Source organism: Coenobita brevimanus, chromosome 23, assembly GCF_032717465.1.
Source record: "Coenobita brevimanus isolate Jiangsu-jjx chromosome 23, ASM3271746v2, whole genome shotgun sequence".
Taxonomy (NCBI): Eukaryota; Metazoa; Arthropoda; class Malacostraca; order Decapoda; family Coenobitidae; genus Coenobita; species Coenobita brevimanus.
The window spans coordinates 67,771,917-67,781,114 of record NC_136976.1 but is presented as its reverse complement, the minus strand read 5'-3'; positions in this window follow the sequence as shown (position 1 = coordinate 67,781,114).

The following is a 9,198-nucleotide window of genomic DNA, read 5'->3' as shown; positions in this document are numbered from 1 at the left end:
ATTTACCTACCTGCCTACATACCTACCTATCTACTTACCCACCTACATTCATACCAGCATATATAATTACCTACTTTCATGCATACGGATTTTCCTGCCAGTGTACTTAACCATTTACTTACCTACCTACATACATACCTATCTACATAAATTCCCTACCTATCTACTTACCTGTCTACATATATACTTACTTGCCTATATACCTACCTACCTATCTACTTACGTAACTATATACTTACCTACACACCTACTGTACTTCTTTTTTTAAGGTGCCCAACTGGGCATAGGCATCACAGCCTGTTCCCAAGGTCCAGTAGTCCTCCTACATACCATACACCTCCACATGTCACCCACATACTAACCTACTTACTTACCTACCTACATACTTGCCTAATTCCCTACCTACCTACCTACCTACCTACCTACCTACCTACATACATACATACATACATACATACATACAGTACATACATACATACATACAGTACATACATACAGTACATACATACACACATACCTGCTAGTATACTTGCCAGCCTACTTTCATAAATACTTACCTGCCTGTATACTTACGGTACTGTGCCTGTCTACCTGCCTACATACTTACCTGCCCATATAATTACCTACCCACCTACCTTCATAAATACTTACCTGCCTACCTACTACATACCTGCTTATATACTTACCTGCCTGCCTACCTACATACCTGCCAACCCATCAACCCATCATCCAACCTACCTACCTGCCCTTTAACCTACCTACCTACTTACCCTACCCATCAACCTACCTACCTACCCATCACTCTGCTTACCTACATACCTACCTACCCATCACTTGCCTGCCTACCTAAATACCCATCAACTAATCTACTTACCTACCTGCCTACCTACCTACCTACCCACCCACCCACCCACCCACCCACCAACCCATCAACCTACCTACCTACCCACCCACCCACCAACCCATCAACCTACCTACCTACCCATCAACCTACCTACCTAAACACCCATCAACCAACCTACATACCAACCTACCCATCAACCTACCTACCTACATACCCACTCACCCATCAACCAACCTACCTACCTACCCACTCACCCATCAACCAACCTACCTACCTACCTACCTACCTACCTACCTACCCTCCTACCCAACCATCAGCCAACCTACCTACCTACCTGCATAACTACCTACCTACCTACCTACCCACCCACCCACCCACCCACCCATCAACCAACCAACCTACCTACCTACCTACCTATCAGCTAACCAACCTACCTACCTACCCACCCATCAGCTACCCAACCTACCTACCTACCCACCCATCAGCTACCCAACCTACCTACCTACCCACTCATCAGCTAATCAACCTACCTACCTGCCCATCCAACCTACCTACCTACCTAACCATCAGTCTACCTACTTGTCCATCAACCTACCTACCTACCCATCAGTCTACCTATGTGCCCATCAACCTACCTACCTACCCATCAACCTACTTACCTACCCACCCACCTATCAACCTACCTACCTACCCATCAACCAACCTACCTACCCATCACCCTACCCACCCACCTATCAAGCTACCTACCCATCAACCTACCCACCCACCTATCAAGCTACCTACCCATCAATCTACCTACCTACCCACCCGTCAACCAACCTATATACAAACCTACCCATCAACCTACCTACATACATACTCACCCACCCACCCACCCACCCACCCACCCACCAACCAACCAACCAACCAACTTACCTACCCACCCACCTACCTACCCACCCACCTACCTACCCACCCACCTACCTACCCACCCACCCATCAGCCAACCTACCTACCTACCTACCTACCTACCCACCCACCCATCAACCAACCTACCTACCTACCTACTCACCCATCAGCTAACCAACATACCTACCTACCCACCCATCAGCTACCCAACCTACCTACCTACCCATCCATCAACCTGCCTACCTACCTACCCATCCATCAACCTGCTTACCTACCTACCCACCCACCCACCCATCATCTACCCAACCTACCTACCTACCCACCCATCAGCTAATCAGCCTACCTACCTACCCATCCATCAACCTGCCTACCTACCCACCCACCCACCCATCAGCTACCCAACCTACCTACCTACCCACCCATCAGCTACCCAACCTACCTACCTACTCACCCATCAGCTACCCAACCTACCTACCCACCCACCCATCAGCTATCCAACCTACCTACCCATCTACCCATCAGCCAACCTATCTACCTACCCATCAGTATACCTACTTGCCCATCAACCTACCTACCTACCCATCAGTCTACCTATGTGCCCATCAACCTACCTACCTACCCATCAGCCTACCTACCTACCTACCCATGCATCAACCTACCTGCCTACCCATGCATCAACCTACCTGCCTACCCATGCATCAACCTACCTACCTACCCACCCACCCATCAACAAACCTACCTACCCATCAACCAAGCTACCTACCCATCAACCTACCTACCTACCCACCCATCAACCTACCTACCCACCCATCAACCTACCTACCCACCCATCAACCATCCTACCTACCCACCCATCAACCATCCTACCTACCCACCCATCAACCAACCTATATACCAACCTACCCATCAACCTACCTATGTAAATACTCACCCACCCACCCATCAACCAACCAACTTTCCTACCTACCTACCTACCCACCCATCAACCAACCTACCTACCTACCTACCTACCTACCTACCTACCCACTCACCCACCCACCCACCTATCAACCTACCTACCCACCCATCAATGAACCTATATACCAACCTGCCCATCAACCTACCTACCTACATACTCACCCACCCACCCATCAACCAACCAACCAACTTACCTACCTACCTACCTACCTACCTACCTACCCACCCACCCACCCATCAGCCAACCTACCTGCCTACCTACCTACCTACCCACCCACCCACCCACCTACCTACCTACCTACCTACCTACCTACCTACCTACCTACCTACCTACCCACCCACCCACCCACCCACCTACTTACCTAACCACCCATCAGCTAACCAACATACCTACCTACCCACCCATCAGCTACCCCTCCTACCTACCTACCCACCCATCAGCTACCCAACCTACCTACCTACCCATCCATCAGCTAACCAACATACCTACCTACCCACCCATCAGCTACCCCTCCTACCTACCTACCCACCCATCAGCTACCCAACCTACCTACCTACCCACCCATCAGCTAACCAACCTACCTACCCACCCATCCATCAACCAACCAACCTACCTACCTACCCATCAGTCTACCTACTTGCCCATCAACCTACCTACCTACCCATCAGTCTACCGATGTGCCCATCAACCTACCTACCTACCCATCAGCCTAGCTAATTACCTACCTACCTGCTTACCTACCCATCAACCTACCTGCCTACCTATCTACCTACCTGCCCATCAACCTTCCTGCCTACCTACCTACCTGCCTACCTACCCATCAACCTACCTACCCACCTACCCATCAACCTACCTACCCACCTACCTATCCATCAGCCTATCTACCTACCCACTCATCAGCCAATCTACCTACCCACTCATCAGCCAATCTACCTACCCACTCATCAGCCAATCTACCTACCTACCTACCCACCCATCAACCATCCTATGTACCCACCCATCAACCATCCTATATACCAACCTACCCATCAACCTACCTATGTAAATACTCACCCACCCACCCATCCACCATCCAACTTTCCTACCTACCTACCTACCCACCCATCAACCAACCTACCTACCTACCCACCCATCAACTAACCTACCTACCTACCCACCCACCCACCCACCCACCCACCCACCCACCCACCCACCCATCAGTGAGCCTATATACCAACCTACCCATCAACCTACTTACCTTCATACTCACCCACCCACCCATCAACCAACCAACTTACCTACCTACCTACCCACCCATCAGCCAACCTACCTGCCTACCTACCCACCCACCCACCCACCCACCCACCAACCAACCTACCTACCTACTTACCTACCCACCCATCAGCTAACCAACATACCTACCTACCCACCCATCAGCTAACCAACATACCTATCTTCCCACCCATCAGCTACCCCTCCTACCTACCTACCCACCCATCAGCTAACCAACCTACCTACCTACCCACCCATCAGCTAACCAACCTACCTACCCACCCATCCATCAACCAACAAACCTGCCTACCTACCCATCAGTCTACCTACTTGCCCATCAACCTACCTATCTACCCATCAGTCTACCGATGTGCCCACCAACCTACCTACCTACCCATCAACCTACCTACCTACCCATCAGCCTACCTACTTACCTACCTACTTGCTTACCTACCCATCAACCTACCTGCCTACCTATCTACCTACCTGCCCATCAACCTTCCTGCCTACCTACCTACCTGCCTACCTACCCATCAACCTACCTACCCATCAACCTACCTACCCACCTACCTGCCCATCAACAGACCTACCTACCTATCCATCAGCCTATCTACCTACCTACTCATCAGCCAATCTACCTACCAACCTACCCACTCAGCCAGCCTACCTACCCACTCACCCACCTGCCTCCTTACCTACCTACCTACCCACCCACCCACCCATCAACCTTCCTACCCACCTACCCACTCATCAATTACCTACATTCTTACCTACCCATCAGCCTACTTACCTACCTACCCTCCCACCCACCCACCCACCCACCAAACCACTTTCCTACCCATTCACCCACCTGCCAACCTGCTGACCTACCTACCTTCTTACCCATTCACTCACTTACCTACCTAACCACCAACCCACAGACTTGCCTACCTACCTACCCACCCACCCAAGCATCCACCTACCTAGCCACCTACCAGACCATCCACCCATCCACCAATCCACCAACTCTCCCCCCCCCTCCCAAGTCACGCACACTTTAATCTTCCAAATCACTCATCCACTCACGAATGCATGAACTTATCTGGTCACTCTTCTGTCCACTCACATAGCCTACCTACTCATTCACTCCAGTTCCCAGTCTTCCGCCAATCCTATCCACCCACCTACTAACCCAACCATCCATTTTCACATCCACCTACCTACTCACTCATAACCCCACACACACATAGCTACCTAACTACCTACCCACCCACCCACCTATTACCCTACCAACCTAACCACCCACGTGCCTACATATCTACATATCCACCCACCTACCTACATACCTACCCAGCCACCCTTTCCCCACCCGTCCACTCACCAACCTGCCGTAGCACTCATCCACATATATTACCTTCCCCCTCATGTATCTACTACCTCGCCACTCAGTCTCACCTACCAACCCTAATCATCCACCCATCAAACCACCCACCTTTTTGTCCTTTTTAACCTTCCCACTCATCCACATTTCTGCCCGTGTACCTACCTATCCACCCATCCATGCCCTCAACAGCCCGTCCACACACCTACGTATCCACTAATCTACCCACCCCTTTACCCCTTAACTAAGCATCCACCCACCTAGAGACCCACTCACATTTCCATCCATCCACCCAGCTGGGTTGGGCCGGTGTGGTATGTGCATTTTTTTTTTTTTTATGTGTCCTACTCTGAGCATAGACTCCACAGCCTGCTCCCAATGCCCCGTAGTCCTCCTATACACCATACACATCTACATGTCACCACTTCGGCGCTAACACCCACCGTCCTTATTGAATACATGCTAGGGCTGTCTCAACAGGACTGGTGTATTGGTATTACCGGGGGTATTATTACTACATGTCGGCGAGTCTTCTGGTAGATCAGTAGTCTGATTTTATGAAATTCAGATCGTTAAACTGTTCCCTGCCCCAGCGAGGATTTGAACTTGAGTCTGGTAGGACCGCAGGCCACCTCTGTACCAATTGAGCCGCCACTTGGCTGGACTTGGCTGTGTTGGGTTAAGTTAGGGTGGGCTGGGTTAGGCTAGGGCATGCTCAGTTGGGATGGGTTGGGCTTAGTCGGACTTCACCAAGTTTAGCTGGTCTGAGCTGGGTTGAGATTGGTTAAACTAGATGGTGTGGGATGGTCTGGGTTGTTTTGGCAAGACTGGACTGCACTGGAACGGCTTACGCTCTGCTGGGCTGCATATTCATGGGATGTATTAGGTTAGAATGGACTTTGCAAGTCTGATTTAGGTTGGACTGAACTAGGTTACGCTATGCTGGTTTTGTCTGGGTTAGGCTGGACGAGGTTCAGGTTGGCTTGGCTTGGCTGAGGGTGAATCCCCCGAGCTAGGACCAATGGACCATATAGCTCTGCAGGGCAAGGATAGATCCCTGTACGAGTAGAAACTGCTGCATCTCTCACCAGAAATACATAACCCTGGTGTGGGCTCGAAATACCAACCCTACGATCGTGAAGCACGAGCGCTACCCCTGAGCTATTCTGGCAGCTTGGCTGAGGGGAGCTGGTCAGGACTGGGTTGGCATGGCTATGCTGGGCTGTGCTGAGGTGGGATGGGATGGGACATGGGGTTGGATGAACTGAGTTAGACTGGGCTGTGCTAGGCTGGGCAGTGTTAGGCGAAGTTGGGGTGGGGTGGGGTTCGTTAGGCTGGACTGGTTAAGGTGGGCTTGGCTGAGTTAGGCATGGCTTGGATGGTTTAGGTTAGGCTAAGTTCAGGATAGATCCATCCATCATCCAGTCCTACATTGCCCAATGAGAAGCGTAGGAGCCCGGGGGTAGACAGTTGGTCCCGACATTTAAGATGAGAGTGACCAGCCTCTCATCCCTGAGTGGCATTACGTGAGCAATAAACCCCAACCACCCCTTGGATATAAACCTTCACCGGGTCAATCCGACTGGAGCACAATTACCCACCAAACCACCAGGTGCCAAAATTTGGTTATATGGTTACCACCCGGTGTAGTAAATGGTTTCCTGGTGTACAGGAACACATTTGGCCTGTCACTCAGTGTAGTACTTCAGGTAATGCTTAGGCAAGGTCATGTTAAGTTGATGGTTCTGGTGGTACTACATGGGGTAGGGGGGCTATGGTGGTTGGGTAGTACTGTAAGGAAGGTGGTTGGTTGTTGGGGTTTGGAGGAGGCACAGTGGTTGGACTGTGGAGGGATAAGATGGCTGGGATGTTGGGAGGTTTGGTGATGGCGGGAAGTAGGGTGATTGGGATGTGGAGAATTTGGTTAGGTGGGAGGGGGGAGTTCGAGTGGCTGGGGTGTTGGGGAGGATGGCTAGGTGGTGAGGGTAGGGTGACTGGGGTGTGGGGAGGATGGTTAGGTGGTGGGGGAGGGTAGGGTGACTTGTGAGTGGGAAGGTTGGCTGGTAGTGGAGGCAGGGTGGTTGGGTTGGGGTATGGGGGATAACTGGGGTGTGAGTGTGGTGGGGAGTAGGATGACTGGAATGCTGAGGTAGGTTGGCTGGTGGTGGTGAGGGTTAGGGTGGCTGGGATGTGGATTGGTAGGGTGGTTGGGTGTTGGCTGGAGTGTGAGGATGTAAGTTAGCTGCATGGTAGGGAGTCTAAGTGGCCAGGCTGTAAGAGGATAGTCTGGCTCAGGACAGTAGCAGGGTAGCATGGGGGTGAGGTGAGGTATGGGTACGGAGATTAGGTGGCTGGGAGTAGGGCAGCTGTGAGCTAGGGTGGTGGAATGGCTGGAGGGTAGGGTGTTGGCTGGGGTGTGAAGAAGTTGGCTGCATGGTAGGGAGTCAAGTGGCCAGGTTGTAGGAGGATAGTGTGGCTCGGAAGGACAGTGGCAGGATAGCATGGAGGAGAGGTAAGGTAGGGGTAAGGAAATTGGGTGGTTGGTAGAGTAGCTGTGAATTAGGGTGGTGGGATGGCTGGAGGATAGGGGATATGGGTGACTGGGAGGAGTCATAGTCAACTGAGTTTATGGCATACAGTTGCCTTTACATAAAATCTGGGCTTTGAGTAAAACATTTCCAACATTGCATACATAGTTTATTGACTTTTTATATCACATCTGTACAAGCTTAAATACTATATACAAAACTGTAAAAAGTAACTACCTCACTGTATATTTCTATATATTTTGCAATGGGGATGCTTATAAGTTGCTTATGAGTAATGAAAGATTACATTTCCAATCTTGGCCATAAATGAATAGATCTGACTGCTAGTGTGTAAATGTAATCACTTCCTAAATACTACAGAATAAGCACATGTAATCTGAATACCCTCCAAGATTGTACCTGTTTAATATCAGAAACGGAGTTTATGTACTGTGACATGAATTGTGAGATCATGTAACCTGGTTTTTCAACCAGACAATACAGTTAAAACTTGGATTTTTTTTTTCTTCTGTCCTTTTACCAATAATCTGTATTTTATAAAAACAAAACTTCAATGACATATGGTAACAAAATGACAAAGCACTTAATGATACTTAAGTACTGAAAGCATAAAATATAACTGGAAGTACACTTCCATTTCTAAATGTAAAATATAACCAACTAGCACCAAGAAGCATCACGGATTTTATATATATCTTGAGATATAATGATGAAACGTAAACTGAAGCAAAGTGTGAAACAATCTTGTAACAGGTTACACATTTCTGAATGAGAATATTTACAAAAGTCTGGAAACAGGACAATTCGCATGGCCAGTTAAAATAATACCGTAATAATATTGCTGTCTAGATATCGAAGTGTGAGAATTCTGAGGTACATTACAAGCGTGAAGAAATGAGGAACCACTCTCGATCAGTGGAATGTGCCAGTAAACTTTCATGTAACATTTAATAATGTTTGTACAGCGCTTTTAACATCTTCAGTCTGAATATATCATTTGAAGCTTATTCTTGCCACCTTCAAGCAAGACTTTTGAAACTGGAGGGGTTAGAGACAGCCTTCATCAGTCCATTCACTACTAGGAGTTCTTCTTAGCTTAAATGAAATACATATCATCACAGTGAAGAGGTTTAGAGTGGAATAAATTAATCTACCTTTACATTCTAATGACACTGATTTTTGTGTATAAAACAAAATTCTTGAATGCAATATAGTTCTCATATATTTCAGTATACTGTATCCTTACTCGCAAATTAACCCCTTCAATCTAATTTGCTTTAGTATTTTGTTCCTGCTATCATCAGATGATTTAATTAAACTTAGGAGGATTCAATGTACTGCAGCCATC